At 35.6% G+C, this 24,590-nt stretch overlaps 2 long non-coding RNA genes across 2 annotated transcripts in view; one reads left to right on the forward strand and one right to left on the reverse strand.

The window, feature by feature from the left end:
- The window catches only part of LOC144377605 (uncharacterized), a 32,615-nt gene extending 11,135 nt beyond the window's left edge, over window positions 1-21,480 (reverse strand). Inside the window, exons 1-2 of the long non-coding RNA XR_013438597.1 lie at window positions 21,029-21,480; window positions 10,905-11,006 (exon numbers count right to left, since the gene is read on the reverse strand). This is a non-coding gene — a long non-coding RNA (uncharacterized LOC144377605). The remainder of the gene's footprint in view (window positions 1-10,904; window positions 11,007-21,028) is intronic.
- The window catches only part of LOC120886167 (uncharacterized), a 274,114-nt gene that overhangs the window by 207,184 nt on the left and 42,340 nt on the right, over window positions 1-24,590 (forward strand). The gene's annotated exons all lie outside the window — the stretch shown is intronic.

Consider the following 24,590-nt stretch of genomic DNA (forward strand, 5'->3'; position numbering starts at 1 on the left):
CAAACCTTCCTTAATCACCATGCTTTGTAATTAAGATATTAATACAGTGAATTTGAAAATATTTTATTCACCATGTACATTTGTATTCAGCTTAGCGTCTGTCTTTCTGGTTGTTTCTATCCTTATTGGCATAATGTCAGTATTGTTTTAGCTGCGTGTTATTATTCAGGAAGGTGTTTGTCTTTTAATGACTGGAATAGATTATAACTGTCCAAATGATTGCTTCCTCATTAAAATTTTGATATAAACCCACCCTCCCAAACCCAGTAAAGCTTACTGTCAAATTAGCATATATGGAGGTACAAAGAGTTAGATCTTTGGCTACTATTTAAAGTTCTTCAATACTATTGTTTTTCTAATTTAAAGTATATTTAAAAATCAATGATCATTCAAAAACATTCATATAATGTTCTTAAATTTTTACTTTTCAAATATTTTCCCATTTTACTTGAGAGGATTTGCAGGCCTATCCTTTTCTGTCTAAAATGTCAACATAATACCTTGTATACATTATCTACCCCACAGAGACATATTGGAGTAAGGTTTCTCAGAGGTGAATCAGCATAAAGGTGCCTTGATTAGTTTAGGTGTTAAATACCTTATCTTTGAGGACTCCCATGTACCCAGGAAGACGCCATTAGAGACTCTAGGGTTATATTTTTGTAAACATTCTATATAATAATGTTTAATTATCCAAACTAGAGAATAATAAATAAATGTGAACGTTATCTTAGAATGCCATTGTCTTGATCTACTCAGCCCACCCACAATCACTAGAAAGAAAGCAGAATATCTTATTGCTGAGGACGCCATCTCTTGATCCAGAATTCTCTATGATTTCTTTGCAAGGAGTCTTTTCCATTGTTTTATTCCCCCCTAGTTATTCCATGTTTTTTTTTTTATTTTCCTCAGTGGATCCTTGAATTTAGCAACAGAGTTTTTACTCCTCCCTATTATAATTATCACCCTAGCTACAAAAAAGTAATTTTCCTTTATATCCATCAGTTATTGCTTTAATAACACTACAAAATAAATTCACCTTTAAATTCTCCTGAGAATTCAGTGGTTAACACTAAGCACTTACTCTCAAGCTTGGGTTCTCCAGTGGGCCACTATTGTTTCATCTAGAATAGGCTTTGGTTGGGCATCTCTATATCTTACCCTGTGTTCTTAGGCTGAGGCTCTAGATTGGAGTTGGATTCAGGTCTATTCCAAATTTCATCCCAGGGTCTAGGCTTAAGAAGATGGAATAGTGACTGCCTGGGCTGTTTTCTTCTCATGGATGATCACAGTTGCCAAAAGCCTAAGCCCAACATGCAGATGAAGTCACATCTCCCAAAATCTTCTGCTCAAAGCAGGTTACTCAGATTCAAGGGTGGGATGGTTCATAAGACTCACTGTATATATTTACAATTTTATTAAAAGGGAGTGAAGAATGGTGGTGAATTTTTAAATCTGTGATACCACTGAGATCATATCATTTCTAGACTCTCTGTACTTCTTCTAGGTTTTTGATCCTTCATCAAATTCTCTACATTCAAGCCAAATTTTCATACCTTATTCTCTGGCTTTTTTTCTCAGAAAGTTCTCATTACCAAGGCTCCACCTTGGTAATGCACTAGAGCAATGACTAGAGAATAAAAAATCCCCAATGGTTTCCATGTGTTCATCACAGGAATAGAGCTGAACAGTTGTTATTTAACATAGTTCAATTGCCAGACCCATAAACGTATTGGTTCCTTTCCAGATTTGTTCTTTAGCAACACTAGAGGGGATTTTCATCAAGAAGACCCATGCCAACTTGAAGTTTTTGTCTGCAAAGATTAACAAATAATCTTAGCTTCCAAGCTAATTTTAATTGCCTCTAACCCTTTAGTAATTAACCTATTTCCTTTAAGATGCCAGAAAAAAGTGACTGCTGGTTTTTTCTCCATGTTGTAAGATTTCGCCCTTTGCAAAATTATCTCAGAGTATATAGTAGATGCTGTTGATGCTTCAGTGTAAGCCTTCAGCCAATTTGTAGATTCGCCACAGCTATAGGATGTATCCATTCCTTCCCACATCAACTGTTCACACTTCTGTCACATACTGCAGGGCAGCCTAGAAGTATAGTGGGTTTAACGGCCTCTAGAAGAAACCTTGAACCAATGAGGAACTAACTAATTCCTATTATTCTGTGTGGCACACTCACAGAGTGATTCAGGGGAAAGAAACCTGCTCACAGTAGCTTCTCTTCCTCACCTCACTCCTCATTCTCTTCCTAGGATCACCTGTCAAATAAACTATCTATCCCCACATACTTGTCTCCAATCTGGCTTATAAAGAAACCCAAACTAAAGACAGTTGGTGGGTAGAAAACGCCGAGAGCTCTCCCTGATGCACACAAAGCTCAGAGCACCTAAGTCAATAAAGCAACGTAATTTATATGTAGATAAAATAGCTGGCAGATGGCATTGCTCTGTGAGAATTACAAGTTAAGATAAGTAGCTGCCCAATACCAAAAGCAAACATAGAAAGAAAAACTCCACCAGATGTTAGTCTGTGTTTGAAATGGAGAGAGGTGAAATTTGGTCCTAAGAAACATAATCCCTGATGCTCTTGTCTCTTCTGCTGTGCAATATTTTCACAAGCTCCTGTCTTTCTATGGCTGCCCCTTGGTCCACGTTCCCTTTGCTCTGACTGTTGTTCAGAAGAGGTGGGTGTGGTCCTGTGCTCATGATTTCCAGGAAAACAGATTTTGCATCCAACTCATAAGCTTCTAAAAGTGGCAGACCCTCTAGTGCCCCAGCTTGTATCTTCTTGGTTACCTTTTTACAGCAACCAGGTTTGTGAAGGCATCACCCATAACACTGTGCATTATCTTCAGCACCTATCTCTTACTGTCTTCCTAGGAAAGATGGCTTCTCTGTTGCTATCTCTTAAGATGCCTTCCACATACTACACAAACCATTTTGAAGAATGTGCAATCCTTGAAAGTGTAAGGTCATGAACTCCCTCCTGGGACAACTCCTGACCAATGGAACAAGAAGGCTGATGGGCCATTTCTGCTGCCATTTGTCTTTCTAGTGGACAGATACTTTTGAGATATATTCTATGCATTTGCTCAGAATGCCCCCTGGAGGACTGAGCCCCATTTGTCCATGATGCTGTAGACTTGGTAACCACCCTCTTTGTTTCACTCTTTCCAGTCTCCCACTATAGCTCCTGAGGATGGAACTATCCAAAGCAAATTTTCTACAGGCACACATGTGTGATTAGTTCAACCTTCTGGGGACCCCAGTGCTGCTTATGTCCTTTTTTCCCTGTTTCTCTTTCTTCAGTATCTTTTCACATACCTCCTCACACCAATTTTCTGAAACCAACATGGTCTCATCTTGGCTTAAAATGAACAAAGGGTAAAGATTTAAAAATTAAATTTTTGAGGGCTAGGAGTCTAGCTCAGTGGTAAATTGCTGGCTAGCATGTATGGGGCCCTAGGTTTAATTCCTAGTATAGAAAAAAACAAAACAAAACTTTCTGGGCTGGAATGGAGCTCACTGTTAGAAAATGGTTCAATCTACAGCACCAAAACAAACAACAACAACAACAACAAAGATTTTACTGCTTACTGCATTTAAGATAATAAGTATTTGCAATTTTTATAATTAACTATTTGGAAAGATACAAACAATTGTTCATAAATTTAACATCTGCATATTCATGTTGAAATTTTGAGAACTGACCTTTCCCACTTCTCCTCTGATGGACCTTCATTAGTTCCTAGTTTTGTGTAAAATAGTTATACCTGTGGATGCAAATTTTGTGGAGACTTTTAAAAATTTATTTTATGCAGTGCTGAGTGTCAAACCCAGGACCTCATACTTGCCAGGCAAGCACACAACCACCAAACTAAACCCCCAGATTCAAGTGGAGCTTTATTGATTCTGGAAAATGCTTCTTCATATTTACAACACATGGGCAAGCACTATTGTGAAAATACAGGGTGGTTAAAATGTGGTTGCTGAAATCAAAGCAATCTAATGATGAAATGGGAAGAGTTTTACAAGTAGACAAAGTAAGTGAAATGCAGAATGTGATAAAGATGACTGTAAAGTATTAACAAGGTGTTTTGGTAGAGAGGGAAATGTAGACTTCACAATGAAGTTGCACCAAACTAAGACCAGCAAAGGTTAATAGCCAGTTTTTGCTACAACAGCACAAATGCTCATGTTTGGTTGGCTAAGGCATTTTGAAAAAATATTTTTAAATTTAATTCTTGAAAGAATTTTAGTAGCTCTAGTTATTTCAACCTGCAGAGGCATTTCAACAGGTTTTAGTATGGTGGCATTGAATACAATGTCTATCTCCTCCAAGTTAACCTTTAGAGTTATGAGTTCTGTTTTTCCTGAGATTGTGGTGCATTTGGGGGGTATTATGACTTTTCATCCCTCCTGGATTTTTCTGCTTGTTTATGAGAATTTCATTGCTATTCACAAATAGATGGCAGTTTGAAAGACATAGAAAGAATTAGACATAAAAATAAAGATTACATAATTCATTTCATCCCTAATTAACTATATTTTATTTTCTAAGAGTTACAGATGTTCTATTACTCCTAACAGTCTGTTCACATATTATTTATGTCACACAAATAGGATGTTTGTTAGCAATCCTGTGAGCTTCTTTAAATTTAAAAAAAAAAAGGTGGTTTGGGTGTATATTAGCCATGGGTCTTTAATTTAGTGCGTTCAGATACTTCAATATCGGGAGATTTTCTGAGCCTGGCAGGATTACCCCTGAATCTCTGTGGGATTAGCTAATTTCTGTAGATTATAAGTATACAATATTCCTTTGGCACACATTTCAAATGCAAACAAGCCAGTCTAGAGCCTCACTCCACAACTCCTCTGTGGGCCTCTCATTCTCCTTTGTCCATCTATCCTAATCTCCCTTAGACCAGGGAAGTTTTTATGGCAACTCTTTCAAAGAACTAAGTCCTAAGTATTGGCTTTTTCCCTTTTAGGTTCTTTGATTCTTAAGGAAGTTTAAGTAAACAAAATACTTGAATCAGAAACTGTGAAAAATGATGAGACAAATACAAGCTACTGTCCACTTACCTTAATCTCCCCAGGGATAGGTACCAGGAAACTACCATGAACCCTATGCCCAAACAATTTGTTAAGCACACACATATTCTAAAATAAGCATAAGCAAAGCTTGAGAAGAACAAATAAGTTCTTAGTCATGGTGACCTCAAGAGCAGGGGTTAGAGAACAGAATTTTGACTACTTCTTTCTGTAGAATGACTTTTAAGTATGAGGGTATGGTCAGTTTTTATTTTTTTATTTTTCCCTAGTTTCAAATTTTAAAAGTCATTCTGAAAACTGATGAAATTCTCTTAAAGCATATTTCATAACTTTATACTATTCTTATAACTCTTCCAGAGTTTGAATCTCCTTTGTAGGATAAAATAAGCAGAAATTTTGCCTTGTAATTAGGTTTATAAAATGATATGAGGTGTGAATTTGTAAGGGAGGGGTGTGTATAGGCTACTTACCAAATTTGGATCAGTCAGGTAAATGCATGGAATTCTAAGCTGTGTTATTTTTATTTATTTACTTATTTTGAGTCAGGGTTTTGCTCAGTTGCTTTGGATCTCACTAAATTGCTGAGGCTGACCTCAAATTTGCAATCCTCCTGTCTCAGTCTCCTGAGTCACTGAGATTGCAGGCATGTGTGCTACTGTACCTGGCTCTAACCTTTGTTCTTATTTCAAATCAATGCCATTTGGAAGGAGGATGAACAATTCTATTGAAGGAAGTGACATAATACTATTTTCTTTAATACAAGAGATATACATTACAAGAAATAAATACAATTAGAAGCTTTTTATATTCTTTCAAAGGATACATTTGTGAGTTCAAAGAATTAGTTTTTTCTTCCCCTCTGGGATCTTTGATTTTTTAATAAAGTTTTAATAAACAAGATACTTGAATCAGGAACTGTGAAAAACGCAGAGACAATAATGCTAAGCCATGATCATGATTCAAATAACTTAGCTAGGGCCTTAATTTTTATTGGAAAGTACGATTTCAAAGATTGAAAGAGATCTAGGCCATTTTTACTGTTCAAGTCTCCCAGTATGTGTTAACGTTCAAGAATTCAAGCAATATTATCTTTCAACCCTTTAGCTTCCTGTTGTAACATGCATGCAAACTTCTGTGGGGATCATATTAGGAATCAATATGAGGCCTCTTATAACTGTGAGGCCTGAGTCTGACTCCCACCATCCCCAACAAGCCCTGCTAGAGGGTCTTGCTGAGTCCCCCACCATTGAAATACTGTCACACTCCAGTGGGGTCACACCCCAGTGGAGCTGGGAGTTCAATGCCCCATGATTTAGGAGATGATAACTCATGGGGCATTGAACTCCCATTGAACATCTCCTGGACCATGCTTAGGAGATGATACCCAGAATTGGTCTCTACCTTTGTTAGCATTATGAGGCAAATTTTATCTTACTTTCCCCAAGTAATAAATAAAAACAAAATGCAATGAAATATAACATTCTTACCTGTTGAAAAAGCTAAGAGCAATCAATACCCTAGAGAGAACCTGCAGATTTTTCTTTCACAGATAACACTGCAAGCCTTATTAGGAACAGGGAGAGGTCAAGGCAGTGTGGTAGAGGAACTGATGAATAAAATAAAACACCTTTAAAAATGCTTGCCTATGTTCTTTATGTGTCTCCAGTATTGTGACTATTAAATTGACATGTACTTTAAAAAATGACTTGATTGAAAAGATGAACAAACACATAACGTCGTTTTGGCATGAAAAAGTCATTTTATTATGTATACAAGAGGAATAAAGTCCATGTTGGAGCAGGTGATAATAATAATTACACCTATTAAGTATATAGCACACTTGAGGGGAAATGCCTTATTTTTGTTGGTTACCAAGGAAAGCAGCATTAGTTATCATGGCAAACTAACATTTCACGAACTGAGTGGTGTAATTTATTCTTTTCCAAAGTTACAAGCTTCTGCTTCTCTCATTACTTATTTGGAACCCAAATTTGGTCATATATATCCAAGTGCTGGATAAAAGGGGGAGAGTGAACTGTGGAATATGGAACTGTGACTCTCTTCCATCCATCCTAATGAGAAGATCTAATTAATACTCAAAGCATAATTCCCTATAAAAGAGGTCACCTTGATGCGTTAAAAATATTACAAGCAATTAAAATTTGGGTTAGAACTAACAAAAGTAGGTGCTATGATTACCATTATCATAATTCAAAATGAAATATATGGATCAAAGTTTATAATGTGAATAAATTACAGTTCCATCTAAAAACATTACATAATTTATAATATATTTCTTTTAGCATTGAAAAAAACCTATAACATGCTAGGTGTTGCAGATTCTTAAAACAAGGAATTTGGACCTGATCTATTCAGAGCTGGGGACTTAATGGGAAGAGACGGGCATGCACAATCACAATACACTTTTTTCATTGTGATCGTACTCATGCCCCTGTTATCCAGAACATGGATATATCTGATCAAATTTGGGTTCCAAATCAGTAACAAGAGAAGCAGAAGCATGTAACATTGGAAGAGAATGAATTTCAACACCCTCTTACTGGTCTGTTTGTCTGCCATGATAAGGAATGCTGCTTTCCTTGATAACCAACAGAAAAAAGGAAGTCTCCCCACCCCAATTCCCCTGGCTCAGGACTATGAACAAAACAGGATGAGCTCACCATGGGGGGTGGGATTCATTTTGTCTGGGGTAATTAAGTCAATGTTCACTAAGAAGAAGGAATTTTAGTTTGAACTTATAGTTCTTGGGTTAAACCTGGGGTTTACTAGGTAAAGAAGAGAGGAAATGAATAAATAAATGTCCTCCTCATGAGAAACAGTAAGGGCAAAGGCAGGGAAGAATGAATGGGAGCTGAAGATTGGATATGAATCAGGCTGTGGCTGAAACATAGTGCACGTAGAGTACAGCTTGGATGTTTAAAGGTGTTCCAGTTTTTGTACAGGTGCATTGCTCTGAGAGACCTATGCTCCTTTATTCTTATTTTACTTTGACCTTACTCCTAACCTCCAGCTAGCTACTTCTTCCAGACTCAATCTATTGACTTTTTGTTTCCAGATTAACCTTGCCCAGGCCAGATTTCTGGGTTCTTTTCCTCCAATCTCCATCCACCTTTACACCGAGACTGACTTCTTGGTCTCGACCCTATGTATTCTACCTAGGCTGTCCCTTTTATTCTTTTTCCATTAATAAAAAAGAATGTTCATCCATTTTCTATGGCTCCAACAAAATACTCGAAACAGGAAACTAATAAAAGAGGTTTATTCCAAGATTGGGCAACCTCATCTGTTTGGCCTCTGGAGAGTGCCCTTTTGATTAGGTTTCAATGTGGCAGAGAACCGAAAATGGAATCAGTTTACATGGAGAAGGGACTAAGTGCATGAAGTGACCTCAATTTATAACAACCTACTCTCACAGGAACTAATGGTTTGGATATGAGGTGTGCCCCAAAAGCCACAGTGTGAGAGAGTGCAAGGAAATTCAGAGGAGAAATGATTGGGTTGTAAGAGTCTTAACCAAATCAGTGATTTAATCCCCTGGTATGGATTAACTGAGTGGTAACTGAAATGGGGGTAGGACTTGGGGCATGGCTTTGGGTATATATTTGTGCCTAGCCAGTGGACTGACTCCCTCTCTGCTTCCTGATCACCACATAAACTACTTCCCTCTGCCACATTCTTCCACCATGTTGTTCCTGTCTCACCTGGAGCCCTGAGAAATGGAGATGGCTGTCTATGGATTGAGACCTCTGAAACCGTGAGCCCTCAAATAAACTTTTCCTCCTCTACAGCTTTGCTGGTTGGATCATTTAGTCACAACATCGAGAAAGCTGACTAAAACACCCTTTGACACCAGAATGAATCCCTTTCAAAGGCGATGTCTATGATGACCTAACTACCCTGCACCAGGTCCCCACCTTTTTTTAAAGTTTCTATAACCAAGCTCCCAGTGCCTGAACTCTTGGGAAAAGACCTGAACCCTATCCAAACAAAGCATAAAAAAATAAACATTCTGATTTCCCACAGAAACCAGAAGATTTTTTAAAAAGTATTTTTTGTAAATATATTAAAATGTGGAAGCAACGTAGATGCCCTTCCATAGATGGATGGATAAAGAAACTGTGGTATATATACACATGGACTATTACTTAGCATTAAAAGAGAATAAAATTATGGCATTTGCACGTAAATGGATACAGTTGGAGAATATCATGCTAAGCAAAGTAAGCCTATCCAAAACAAACAAACAAACAAACAAACAAGTAAAAAACACAAAGGCCAAATGTTCTCTCTGATAAGTGGATGCTAATCCATAATGGGGAGGGGGAGGCATGGGAAAAATGGAGGAACTTTTGACTGGGCAAAGGGGAGGCAGGGGAGATAGGATGCATGGGGGCAGGAAAGATGGTGGAATGAGATGGATGTCATTACCCTAGGTACATGTATGACTGCACATATGGTGTGATGCTGCATCTTGTATAATCTTAGAAATGTAAAGTTATGCTATAGTTGCATACAATGAATCAGAATGCATTCTGCTACCATATATACCTAGTTAAATTAAAAAAGAATATAGTAGTCAATGTATTTTTATTACTTTAGCTTTATTGGGTTCAGAACATCAAATTCTTACATATCTTTGATTTTTTTCCTAGCATTTCTTACAGTTTATGAATTTTTCTTGCTGCTGTTTTTCTGAATTATTTATTGCTTTATTATTAAGTAAATTTTGGTTGTAGGTTAATTTTTCATTTTCATGTGTTTTTTCTCTTTTTATTCTTTTCTTTGCATTTAAATTTCTCTGACACTAGTATCATATCTTCAAATTTTTTATTAACATTTTTATGGTCTGGATTTGTTTATGATTTCAAGTTAATCTTTCAAAATTCTTTTTAATTTTTTTTTAAAGAGAGAGTGAGAGAGGAGAGAGAGAGAGAGAATTTTTAATATTTATTTTTCAGTTCTCGGCGGACACAACATCTTTGTTGGTATGTGGTGCTGAGGATCAAACCCGGGCCGCACGCATGCCAGGCGAGCGCGCTACCGCTTGAGCCACATCCCCAGCCCTCAAAATTCTTTTATATTATTTGTATTTTATTAAACATACAATTGTTGCTGTTTTACCCAACCTGTGATATTTTTAATCATTTAATTAATATATTAATATTTTTGAGAAAAAGTTATCTTTGAACTCATTTCTGTCTTCTTGATATCATTTATGCTGTCTATAATGTGAGTTCAATTGAACCAATTTTTAAATCAGCAAACTAATATTTTACTCAAGTGTCTTGGCTTTGGTCTTCAGTTTCTGGTGCTGTCAATACTATTTGGGCAAAATATTTAATTGCTGTTATACTATCCAATTTTTACTCTTACTTTTTTCACACTTTGCTTTTTATTATTGATTTACTTACTCGTTAATTACGCTAAGGAATAGGACCAGAATATGATCAAGAAATCAATTTGCTTGCTTAATTCAAACACATTCCACAAGTGTTTCTGTGAAAATGTGTTGACTTTAAGTGATTCTCTTTGAAAACTACATAACCAGTGTAAATTTGAGCAAATCTTGCATAAAAATAGCAATTTCCATGAGAAATATTAAATTCAAAAAACACTGAAATCTTCCAAAAATTGCATTCCCAGCACAAATTGGCACAACCCCAAAGCAGTGAGAATAAGAATGGCAAGTAAGCATTACTGCTTATGGTTTTATGGACCATCTGGTTGTTTCCTCTGGTCTCAGGTGGACTCCCTTATGTGTCTGTGGTTATCTATGGGTCAGGTGGTAGCTCTGCCAACCTCTGGGGGTTCTCTTACCTGTTCAGGAGACAGGTGGTTTAGGGTGGCCTTGGCTGCTCTCCATGTGCTCCCATCCTCTGGCAGTCTGGCTGGGGGCTTGTTCCTAAGGTGCTGGCAAGACTCCAAAAGAAAGAGGAACCACAATGTGCCTGGATATTAGTTTGCTCTCATGTCTGACATTCTATTGGCCTCAAGTCTGAAATCCAGCCCAGATTTAAGAGTTGGGGAAATACCTCTGAGTAATAGGGTCACTTTGCAAAGACCATGGAGAGTTGAAAACCTGAAACACTTTGGCAATGAGCATTCCACATGTTACGGTGGGTCCAACATCCCTAATCTGAAAATCTGAAATCAGTAATACTCCAAAATCCAAAAGTTTTTGAGCACCAACACAACACCAAAAGTAGAAAGTTCTATACCAGGATGCTTTGTTGAATGCACAAAATTCAGATATTGCATATAAATTGTATATGAAACATAAATAAAATTCTTATTTAAATTTGAGTCCTATCTCCCAGAGATCTCATTATGTATATGCAAATATTCCAAAATCTGAAAAAAAAAATCCAAACTCCAAAATACGTATGGTCGCAACCATTTTAGATCAGGGGTACTCAACTTGTACTTGGAATTATAATCTTTGTACATTCACATCTCCTGCCTGTGCACCTTGGGTTTTCTGAGGGGCTCAGGAAGTTTTCATGAAGAGGAAGTCTATTTCATCAGTCAAAAAAAACTGGAATGAAGTTTATTGTGTAGCAATTCATTTGGGGGCTCTTGGAATGTGTCATTCTATGACCTGATGCCAACATTGCCATCTTGAAATTTTGGTGTCTTCTGCACTCTGGGACTATTGACAATGTTTACATAGCAATTCGTGAACTTTCCAAGAGTCTATGTTTTTCACACTTAAAATAATTTGGGAGAAGAGTCATATTTACACATTTGTTTTTTATATTGGTGTTTGTAAATCACTAGTGTAATTTAAGAAAGAGAAAATTTATACACTTACTCATTGTTCTATAATCAACATGTCCATTTTCAGGAATTGTTCATTTTCTCTGAATGAATAATTCATCTATCTGAGATTTGTGAATGTATAAACCCAGACCCGGGATTCTACAAAAGCTATGCTTATGTTATTTTTCTCAAGCATATAGTAAGCACTCTCCAGTTAAATAAATCTAGTTGTAAAGAACATAATCTCTAAGAATAAAAAGTCATTCTCAATGTATTTTTTCTAAATTTATTTAAAAACCATGGCTCTCATTAAACATTTGTGATTTGTCCCTTTTGAACTTGTCAAGACTGACAATGACATGAAATTATAGTATTTCATAAATATACTGTTAGGTAAAATTGCTAGGGTCAAAATTTAGGAACAAAAAACAATTTCCTTAATTTTGTGTGTACATTAATCATCTTCGCAACATAAAATAGAGATGGAGAATTTGAATAATTCTTACTTTAACAGTGCTATTTGATTGAATATTAATAAGCTTTAAGATGTTTGTCAAGATAATCACTATAAAAAAAAAAAAAAGATAATCACTATATATAATAAAAACGAGGAAAAAATTCCTTGCTTTAATAAGTTATCTCCTTTGTGATTGATAGCTCTTTGGTATTGTTATGCAATCAAAAATTTGAAACAATTATGATATTCCAAATTATTGAAATCAAATTTAAATAATTCGTTAATCAAGTTTAGTGTAATGGTAGTCTCTAAGGATAACTAATCAAAGTAGAAATACAATTAGCCACTTATCCCTAAATGAAAGTTTTTGTTCTATTTTTACTAGTGCCTGAGTGCTAACCAAAGACACAGTAAGTAATAAATACAGTGGAAGGGAACTTTACCATGTTTTTATTGATGCATTATAGCTGTACAAAATGGTGAGATTTGTTGTTACATATTCATACATGCACACAATATAACAATATAATTTGGCCAAAATCATTCCCCAGTATTTCCTCTTCCCTGCCCCTGATCCTTTCCTCTATTCTATTGATATCCCTTTGATTTTTAGGAGATCTTTCCCACCATCCTTTTTCTTTTCCCTCTCTAGCGTCTACATTTGAGAGAAAAATATATGACCCTTGACCTAAGTTTGGCTTATTTTGCTGAATATAGGTGTTTAAGTTCCATCTGATTAATATTTGAATTAATTTAGTCAGCCCAACAACCCATTAGTTCAGGCAAGTTATGAGTTTACACAACTTGCCCAAATTCAAACCCAGTCTGTGGTGGATCCAGCATATTACCTGCCTCTTTAATCAAGATTGCATGACATTTGGCCCCATGTATATACCCTTCTGAGAGCATTTAGCCACTTTCGCTTACAAGGATGAATTCAAAGGACATATGACAGAACAATTTTCAGCCTTGAAAAACAGCCACTGAAAGGGCAGACTCATCTTCCAAACACTCTTTTCTAGCAAACAGACCTGATCCCTTTAATTGGGGTGTGGGAAACATCAAAAAATAAAGTGTGAAGATTTTAAATCCCATATTAAAATCATTCTAGCAATGTTGAGCCTGCATTTTATTTTACATAAAAGAAAAACTAATTAATAATATTGAGTTTTTATTGATTATAAATTTTTTATTATATCATTATGCCTTATAATATACTTAGTGAATACTGTACTCCTTATAACCTCTATGGAAGGAGTGCTCTTTTTAAAAAAAATATTTATTTTTTAGTTGTAGTTGGACACAATACCTTTATTTCACTTATTGATTTTTATGTGGTGCTGAGGATCGAATCCAGGGTCTCACATGTGCAAGGCGAGTGCTCTACTGCAGAGTCACATCCCAAGCCCAGGAGTGCTCTTCTTTATGTCACTGACATTGGGCTCAGTCATGTGACTTTCTTTGGCCAGTGGGTCACTTTGCAAAGACCATGAAGAGTTGAAAACCTGAAACACTTTGGCAATGAGCATTCTACATGTTACGGTGGGTCCAACATCCCTAATCTGAAAATCTGAAATCAGTAATACTCCAAAATCCAAAAGTTTTTGAGCACCAACACAACACCAAAAGTAGAAAGTTCTATACCAGGAAGCTTTGTTTAATGCACAAAATTCAGATATTGCATATAAATCGTATATGAAACATAAATTAAATTCTTATTTAAATTGATATGCAAAGTAATAATGCGCCAACTCCAAGCCTATCCTTTGAAAGTGAACACAAGTATCCTTCTGTCGTTCTTGTCCTCCATTCATTCGTACATCACCATGAGAAGATTATGCCCTATGGACAAGTCATGGGTCCAATCTTCAGCTTAGATCCAAGACTCACCATGTTCAGCCTAAATCCAAAATCTAGAGCATGATGACTTCATGTTCAAAGGAAATAATGAAACCAAACCTCTGGAATATGGTGTCACCTAGCTGATGAGCCTCCCAGAACAGCCACATGGTAGCAAACATTCTACAACATTTTACTGTTGTCCTCATTTTGGTCTCTCTCAATAGATGTCTTTGATGAAGCCTTTAGTTTATTGCTGTATTTTCTTAAGAGTATTTGAATGACTTTCTTAAGAATTAAATGCGTTGGAACATCAAGTGAATTATTGACTCATGTTGTTCAAGACTAAAAGCAAATCTAATAAATGTGGTATTAAATTCTGTTATCAATCTACCTAAAAACCTATAGCACTTATTTGTAGGATTTCCATAGTGAAGATTACTGATATTGAATACTTGGTTATGAAAAGCTGGTTTATCAGTGGGGACCCTACATGATTATTAGTGTCAAGAACAAGTCGAACTATCATAGTTTAATAAAGATAATTCAATGGTGGAAAGCCTGGCATAGTGATTTTTAATTCTGCCTTCACATAACAACCACCTGGGGATGTTTGCAAAATCCTTATGTTAGAGACTCACCCCAAACCAAAGGCTGATTGTTTTTAAAAGCTCTCTGAGTGATTTAGCTGTGCAATTAAGGTTGAAAGTGAGTATATTTGTTTTATGTGATTTTCAAAATGTCAATCTGGAAAATTTTCTTATAAAAAATGTCCCACAAAGAATATCATCCTCTGTATTCTGGTATTATAATCAGGCAAAACAAAACTAATAAAAAAGTATAATTTGTAAATTATTCTATATATTGATTTAGAAACCTTTACCAGGATTATAATTCATTTACTTTATTATTATTATTTTCAGTTATATTCAAATATACATAATAAAAATGAACCATCTGACTTTCTTCTTCTTCTTCTTCTTTTTGAGGGGGCGGGCCCATTGGCTCTCACTCAAGATGCAATAAGATGGCCTTCTTGTAGTTGGTGTCCTTTACAATGTTTAAGTTCTAGTGATGCTCTGAATTACAGGGGTAACAACCATCCCCAAGAAGATGAGATGAATGTATATTGAAAGATAAAAAGTTAGGCAGCATCTCTGGGTTACCTACTCAAAATTTATTTCAACTCTTTCCTGTAAGAGTATTTTTTTGTTTAAAAAATTGTTCTTTTTAGATATATACGACATTAGAGTTCCTTTTGACATATTAGACATACATGGAATATAACTTTCCGTTCTTGCCATTGTTCATGATGTAGAGTTACACTGGTGGTGTATTCGTATACGAACATAGGAGAATTATGTCCAATTAATTCTACTGTCTTTCCTATTCCCATCTCCCTTCCCTTCCCTTCATTGCCGTTGTGTAATCCAGTTAACTTCTATTCTTCCCTTCTCCTCCACCCAACCCTGATTGTGTTACTATATGAGAGAGAACATTTGGCTTTTGATTTCCATCTAACTATTTTTAAATGAACAAATTTAGTGGCACTAAGTATATTCCCATTGTTGTGATACCATCCATCTTTATTTTTCTTTTCACTATGCAAAACTAAATCCGTGTACATACAGAACAAACAAACAAACAAAAAAATCTCTGTACCCTATCTCCCCAACCCCTTGGACAACCCCTGGATACCACCATTCTACTTTCTGTCTCTATAAATTTGACAACTATGACTACTTCATATAAAAGGAATTACTTGGAAGTATATATCCTTTCATGACTGTTTATGACTTTTCGTAACTAGCATATTTTATAGAAAAAAGTCCTCTTTAATATCCTCAAAATTCATCCATGTTATTGCATGAGTGAAATTTCTTTTCAGGGCTGAACAATATTCATGGAATACATACATAATATTTGTCTATTTACCTGTCTATGGACACTTGAATTACTTCCACTCATTGGCTATTGTGACTAATACTGCCATGAACAGGAGTGAACAAATATCTCTTCAAAACCCTGCTTTAAATTCTTTAGGGTATATACCAAGAAGTAAAATTGCTAGATCATATGGTAATTTTTTGAGGAATCCTACTGTTTTCCATAGTGGTTACATCATTCTATATGCCCACTAACAGTATACAAGTGTTCCAATTTTTCTACATCCTTGCCAATACTCATTGTTTTACTTTTGTTTGTTTGTTTTTAATTTTGTAGCCATTCTAATTGTTATAAGGTGATATAATTCAATGTGGTTTTGATTTGTATTCCCTAATGATTAATGATATAGAGAGTCTTTTTATGTGCATTTTGGTCATTTGCTCATTTTTGGAGAAAACTGCCTATTCTAGTCTTCTATTGTTCTTTGGTCTGGTTTTTCATTTTTTTTGTTGTGTTGTGTTGTAGGAGTTTTTTATATATTTTGGATATGAGCCCCTTGTCAAATACATGATTTGCAGATATTTTCTTCCATTCTGTGAGTTGCCTTCTCTCTCTTCTCTCTATTGATTATATCTTTGGATGCACAGAAGTTCTTCATTTTGAGGTAGTCCAATTTAGCTATTTTTACTTTTTTTTTTTTTTGCCTATGCTTTTGGTGTCATATCCAAGAAATCACCGCCAAACCATCCATTTGCCTTTAGTAAAATCTGTCTTCTAAGGCACAAAAGATGATTTGCAATGCAAATCAATTGGACAGCCTAGATTAATTTTCTCATTCAAAACACAGGATATTAAGAATGAATAAAATTAAAACTGGCAAATTCTGGAGTTTTATTGAAACTCTAATTTTTGAAAAAGTATTGCACTTTATTTGCTTAACTACTCAATTACTTTGCCTTAGGTCCCTAATTTCTTTGTAGCTCCTGGGTCCTTTCAAATTGAAACATAATGGGAGCTCCTTTGAAGTCAAAGTCTAAATATTGTTTCACTTTTTTTTTTCTTTAGTAAGTTGCATAGAGCAGCTTCTCAACATAACCTTCAAATAATAAGATATTAACCCAGGAGTGGCTATTAATGTTATTTATACTGTATGTTCACTTTCTGGATTAATGAATTGAGATCCTAAAGGAAAAGTAATTTAAGGGATCAATACTGAGTACAAAATAGATAGGTTTAGAAGTTTGGACAGATTGTATGAACTATTGGGTAATGCATCCCTGAAGGATGTTGGTGTGGATGTCACACAGTAATTGTGAGCAAGGGCTAAAGAGGTACATGGAAATAAATATTGGGTCCCCACAAAAATTTAATCTATAAGTTTCTTCCTCAATCTTGTAAATACTCCTGAAAACTGTCAGCTTACTCCTTGGCTGCTCCTGTATCTCAAGCATCCTCCAGGTATTAGCAAAGTATCTTAGGAGATACTAAGAGATCCTGTGTAAATTGCCATCTTGGCTAAGCAGGCTTCATATTTTTAAATTCATTTCATTTGTTGAAGTTTACAGTATTATAGACTTTAAGGAGCCTTACTTTAAGGAGCCTTGCTTTCAGATGGGGAAACAAAGGCCTAGAGAGATACTGAATTAATGTGAATACATTGCCAGTAAATGGCATAGTTAAGATCCTAATGGAACTCCTAACCCGAAAAGCTTACATATTGTTAGCAATGTCACCAGAGGCAGAAACAAACAAAAAAGGGGACTGTAGTTACGCGTTCTTGAACTTGAGCTCTCTCCTTGTCTTCTGAGAGCTTGCTTGCACCTCAACCATCCACAAAACCAGAAAATCTTTGGCTTCTAGCCAAACCAAGTAACAAAGCCTCTGGGATCCTGGCCATAGGAACACCCCTTCTCCAGCCGATTCTCCTTTAGATGATCTCACTGCCACCAGAAAAGGGATGACTGGGTTTTACCCAATTTTCTCCACTTTCAGTTACCTTTAATAAAAGGGGATTCATTAAGCACAGATTAGCATATCTTGTTACTCCAAGTATTGCTGATTCTGTATTCACACACACACACACACAATAAAAAATTGTATCGACAAAATTGACAATTTTCCAAAATGTTCAGATTCATCTGACCTTCCAAATAACAACATTCACTGGCAAATTATTGGACATCTGTGAGAATCATTTGGGGTTGAATTAAATTTTTGATGTGCTGTGAAATTAGGTCAGTGCCTTAGAATTACTTTTTAATAGTTATGAATGCACTAATAAAATGTTGTTCTTCAGTGCAAATTGGCAATGTTCCCAGTCTTGAGGAAGCTTTGAAGGAATGAATTTCAAAATTCCTGATTAACAAATACATACAAGAAATCAGAAGAGACAAATTAAGAAATCCTTTACCAAAGTACACAATAAACTCCAGATTTATCTTACCATTATGATTTTAATGGGTCTTATTGATACTGAAAAAGACAACATTGCCCAATGCTTTGAATAGGAAATGGAACAGTCATAAGAGGAGAAGCTTGTCTTTTTTTCCTTAGAATTTGTGATTCCATGAAGTCATTGTACTCATTCAACTGTTTTCTGGATTGCTTAACAGCAAAAATAGGACAAGGGGACGGGAGCTGTGGGGATTCACATTTTTATTGGGTATAATAAAGAACTTCTTAACGACAGGCTGCCTTGTGGGGTATGAAATTCATACAGAATACTTCAGTAGAGTTTGGACAGCTATCTTTCAGGAAGAGCTATTTCTTAATTGGATGAGACATGTACTGAATGACTCCCAAGGTTTTTTTGAATTGATCATTGTACTGCAATAGTATGTAAATAGCATCAAAAGTATCCCTGGTTAAATCAGTGGTAAATAAGAAGTCCTAGAAATGAATCCTCATCCAACTGAATTTAGAATTTAGCAGAACTAGACCTACATTTCTGGAACTCTCATAAAGGCTGAGGAACAGCCACAGATTTGAATGGAAAAAGGCCCTCAATGAGAGCAGAGGTGCCCGGAAGGTGGTATAGACTTAGATGCCTTCCAGGGAAAGGGTGAATATGGAAGATGGATATAAAACAAGAGTATGGTGGAGGTTGAGGGCCAGCCTCAAAAGATGTTCAAAATGTAAAGCATTTTTGTTTCCTTTTTTAAAAAAATCAGATTATTACCATTGGCTCTAATCTTCTATATTAGTGACACACTGGAAAGAAGAGAATTCTGGGACAAATGGCAAAAAGAAAGCCACACACACACACACACACACACACACACACACGAGAGAGAGAGAGAGAGAGAGAGAGAGAGAGAGAGAGAGAGAGAGAGAGAGAGGCCATTACCCCTAATTGTTAGCACAGCTGACTGTGGGCAATTTTTTAGGTATCCTAATCTTATGCAAGGCCAGGTTGAATGTTTGCCTCGGTGCCCTTTGGTTTTATCATGTCCAGTGCTCACACATCATGTCCCTTGTCCCCTTTCACATGTTCCTTTTCCTTAGCCTGCCCCTTAGTTACTCCTTAGGATACCTGGCCTCCGGCAATGCCTCACATTCAGGACTTAATTCTTCTGCCTCCTCTGAATCAAAATTGACTGACCATCCCTCTTCTCTAGATATGTTGTGAAGTAAATTAGTGTCAAGATTAAAAGACAGAAAGTACTCTGTGTACTTGTTTCATGGTATTTGCAGGGTAGTCAAATTTTATTAGAATTGAAAAAAAATCCATAAAAAGTGCTTCCATAATTGTAAAGCCATGAAAGTGGTCTGCAGTTGGGGTGGTAGTTTAACGTATAGCACTCCCAGACAGGTCCCTCCCTTTGATGTGTGCATGTAAATTTGGAAACTATGTAATGGAAAGGATTTTTAAATCCCCTACTACACTCTCTATCTGTTCAACAACAAAACTAACCTTTTTCCTCCCTGTAGAGAAGGTATTGTTCAACAAACACCATGAGTAAAACATTGATCACATTATACTAAACCTAACTCATTGTTTTTCAGTAGTATAAGCATTTATCATCTGTAGGACTAAATGATTTTTAAAAAATTAGTGAGTATGCTTTTATTATTTTTTGTAAGGCGTTCATTTTGAAGTGCTGCTTTACATACAGATGAAAGTGATTTTTCAACTTATAAGGAAGAAATGCCTTTAAGATGTCAAGAGTTTAGAAGATGCCATGAGGTAATGGGAAGACCAGGGCTTGAATTTAAGAAGTCATAATCACAACTGATAAAACTGAATCAGTAAACTCCAGTCTTTTGCAACCAAAACATATGTATATGCCATCAAATACATGGACTTATACCATAAAATCCAGATCCAAGGAACCCAGAGTAGCTATTCATTTGACAAGAAAAAAAAAAAAGACAAAATGAATGCATGTGATTCCACTGAACTAAAGTTGTGAAACAGAACAAAGAGGCAGGTAATTCCAAACAAGCCTGGTTTTAGTGTTTGAGATGTCATTAAGACCACACTGAAATGTTCTCTATAAAATCCAGTGTTTGCAGACACCAAACCAAAAAGAGACTAGGTCTCCCTTCTACATGCTCAGCTATTGTCTTCCCAGGACTGTTCTGAAAATTCACTGTCCACTTGAGGATGACTATGGATTACTGAAGCCATTTGGAGTCTAGTGGGAAAACACCACAAATGACCAACACATCCATCTTTTCTAACTTTCTCCTCTTCCAAACCTTTTAACTAAACTGCTAGAGAAGATTGAAACTAAAGTTTCAATTTTTGCCTTTTGATCAATACTTGGGAAAGAAAATAGCACAGGCAAGACTCCCTTGGTTTGCAAGATAGATGAGATCCTCCATTGAACCCAGAAACTGTGTTTGTAGTACTTAGAGAGGCTTTCCACTCCAGTTTTGAAAAATGGAAGGCAGAGATAAAAAAGAATATGTTCTCCTCTCACTTCAAGAATTCATGCTACTTATACTATCTCACTCATAAAAAAGGAGAATTAAACTGAACATTTTACAAACTCACCTTAAAAAATACCTCTTGGTTGGCTGTGGACTGTGTTCTGGCCAAATTTTTGCTGGGCTCTTCTGACACAGAGCTCTTTGCTCTTTAGAAGAGAGACTGCTTCTCTTGGGCCAGGAAGGTCCCTTCTCTCTCTCTCGGCTGGAAAATAGGCAGGAAGCATCCTGGGGCCGACTTTCTCTATGTTGCTTGGAAGTGGCTTCTCAGTGGCATTGCCAGAATTCAGCACCCACATTCTGCCCTTGTTGAAGTCATGCTTTTTTTCCATCTCCCCTTTCAAAAGATAGAAAATGACAGAGACAAAAATACCTGTGGCTGCAATTAAGTAAAGGACATAGAGGGTAACAACTATGGCCAGAGTGAGCATGAGATCTGTAAGGAAAATGATCAGCTCTGAGAACATGTCTGCATTCCTCTTCACTCATGGAATGTATTTTCAAATTTCCAAAGGCGCCCACCATGCAAATATATTTTTGAAAAATATGGGCAGGAAAAAGAACATTTCTAAGTACGCTAAAGTGTGTTGCAATTCCTCCAAGTATTTACCAGGGGGGATTGTATAGTGAAACTTTTGATTTCCCAACTAGTACAAAATTGGCTAAAGGTGAAGTATGGGCCATTGCTTCACCACTGATCTGGTAATAGGGAAGAGTCCAAGGATTCATTTTATCCCAAACTGTGAACCAATTCACTTGAATTATCATTTCCAAGGGGTAGAAGCACACTATGTGCATTTGTAATGTACCATGGAAATCTGAGGTTTCTTGGAAAATTAATATGAACCAGTCCAGTGTGAAGGGGAAAATTTTTTTTAAAAGATGTAAATATTCAGAAAATTCATTTCTCTTGCATGTATTTCTTTCCTTTAAATTACTACAGAATGTAATCCAATAAAACATCTTCCTTATTGAAAGAGGAATACTTGGCACGTAGGAAATTATGAATTTGACCCACAGAACACTGAAATTGAATCACAGAATCACAGCTCAGCAGCAGCTATAAGAGGCAATAAATTCAAATTAGAAAAGCAAGTTAGAGAGCCACAGGAGATAGTCTGAAGGAGACAGTCACTTCCCTCTATTAAATGGTATGATTAAAAAGCATGGTGATCTAAAAATAAAATGGACAGGATATTTCTTAGTTAACAAGATAAATGAAAGGTAATAAGAGACTCCAGGAAAAACATAAAGTTGAATAATGAGCCTTGGTCCTCAAATGAAACAAATAACGCTGAAGCATGATTCTGAGAAATTGATGTAATATGGGAAATGAGAATTTTTTTGTCTCTCATATTCAAAAGCTTTCTTCTTCAAAGAGCAAAGATGAAGAGCATGAGATTATTCTTCTACAGGGTTGAACCACACTGCTTGATTTTACAATGCATATTTCTAAACTAATAGTCTACACGCTGTCTACTAGTTTTACAATTCTAGAAATCTAATGCAACACAAGGCATTCATTTAGAGTGATAGATCAAGATGTCATGTTTTTAACTTAACAATTTGAAAGCAATGGCACAGATGACAGTGATTTGATGACATAGAGGGGAAGGTGGAGAGAGATGAAGAACTTAATTTCCACAATTCACATAGTTGTAATTCAAGAGATACTAATTTTAGTGTATATATACTATAATATATAATCTATCTATCTCTCTCTCTATATATATTTAATCTATAGTATACTGTGTATAGATTAAAAAATAAAAAAGACTGTGAGAGACTAAAAATAAAAATTTAACAAGATTTGTAAGATAGAATGGATAATAGACAGTGTTAAATTCTTTGTTTTCATGGCAGGAAACCAGCAGATTCTGTTTAACATCGCCAAATAACAAACTAGATTGACCTGCAAGGTTCAAAATGGTCCTCACTAGCCACTGTGACTAGTGAATCCTGAATGGACGGGTGTGACAAATGTGAAATAATTTAGATAAAACATAGAATTTAAAATATTCATATTTTTGATGACATGTCATATGGAGATGTTTGGGATATATGGGGTTAAATAAAACAAAGATATAAAATAATTTTCATCTGTTTCTTTTTATTTCTTAAAACGTGACTACTAGACAATTGAATGTGGTTTACATGAAGCTTCTATGGAACAGCACTGGTCTAGAATTTTTAGGTTAAAAACTAGAACCTGAAACAAAACAAAAAAATAGAGGTCAAAATAGTTCTCCCTGGAGAACAGGACAGGTGTGTTCAGAGTAAAGACTTTATATTTTCATTTTTTGCCCTTTTGTGTAGACTGAATTTTTATTACCAAGTCTGTTTATTATTCTTTTAATGAATATTTAATGAAATACAAATAGAATATAAGGTACAACAAATAAAGTTATGATACATTTTTAAAGAACTAATTATGTGGGTAGACTAGAGGTAAAAAATTAAGAGAATAAAGAGAGGACAGTAATTTAGATAAAAATGTAAAAAATGACACACCCATAGTAAAAAGCAAGAAAGGGGATGGTAGGTAATTACCTGTGTATCTATTATGGGGAAAGGAAGTTAAGATTATAAATGTATTGTATTGACCAATATTGCATTTTATGCTTAAAACCCAATTTTAGGAATCATTGGGTAGTTTTGGGCACATTAGACTACATAATAAGTACACAATAGCTGGTAGACAATGGTTTTGTGATGGTTAATGCAGCTGTCTGGCTTTATGCTTAAGTAATACATAACACTCCAATTTAACCAAGATAAACTGGGCTGCAATTGCTCACTGTATTAAAGAAGCTTGTCCTGAATTAAAAGCACCAACAAAAGATTTCAGACTTGAACACCCTTAAATATTATCTTACAAGTTCAACTCCTTAATTTTATAAAGCTGCTAGTGAAATAACAAAGACGGAGAAAGAATTAAGATTTTCTTATTGTAATTAAGGAAAATATTATAAGAGCAAACTCCACATAAAGCATTAAATAAAAATCAAATGTACGTTCAACATTTCTCAGGCACATTAATTATGTAAAATTAAATTAATCTTTTATTAATTGGAGAAATATTGAGTTTGGTCTGTCTTTCATAATGCAGAGGAAATTTTTAAAAGTCATACTGGGGAGAAAGCTTCTCTGTTCTATTAAGAACTCATTCCACCAAAAATGCCTATAAATTTTTCAGAGGGTTGGGCAGAAATATAACACCAATATGAGCTATTGTTCTTCTGAATCATTGTGTTTAAATTTGTTCCACTGTGTGATTATAAAAGAGAGGAACATATTTTGTGTTCACTTTAGTTGTCTTTTATTTTTATTAGCTCATTATTCCTTTAATTAAAACCATTTTCTATTGATATTTGTACACCCTGGCCTATGCTAACCTGTGGGTAAGTTTTAATTAAAAATATTCTTCTTCAAAGAATAAATTTTGACTGTTAAAGGAAAAAAGGAGTTTGAGGCATTAGGGAACATCAAGAAGGCCAAACAAAGGGAATGCTGCAGAAAGATTTGAGCTCAGTGAAAATTATGGCAAAACCCACTTATTTTGTGAGCTTAGCACTCAGTGAACCTGTGGCTTTTCATGTCTTTCCATGTAAAAACTATGATACTTTCAA

This window comes from Ictidomys tridecemlineatus, chromosome 5, assembly GCF_052094955.1.
Source record: "Ictidomys tridecemlineatus isolate mIctTri1 chromosome 5, mIctTri1.hap1, whole genome shotgun sequence".
Lineage (NCBI taxonomy): Eukaryota > Metazoa > Chordata > Mammalia > Rodentia > Sciuridae > Ictidomys > Ictidomys tridecemlineatus.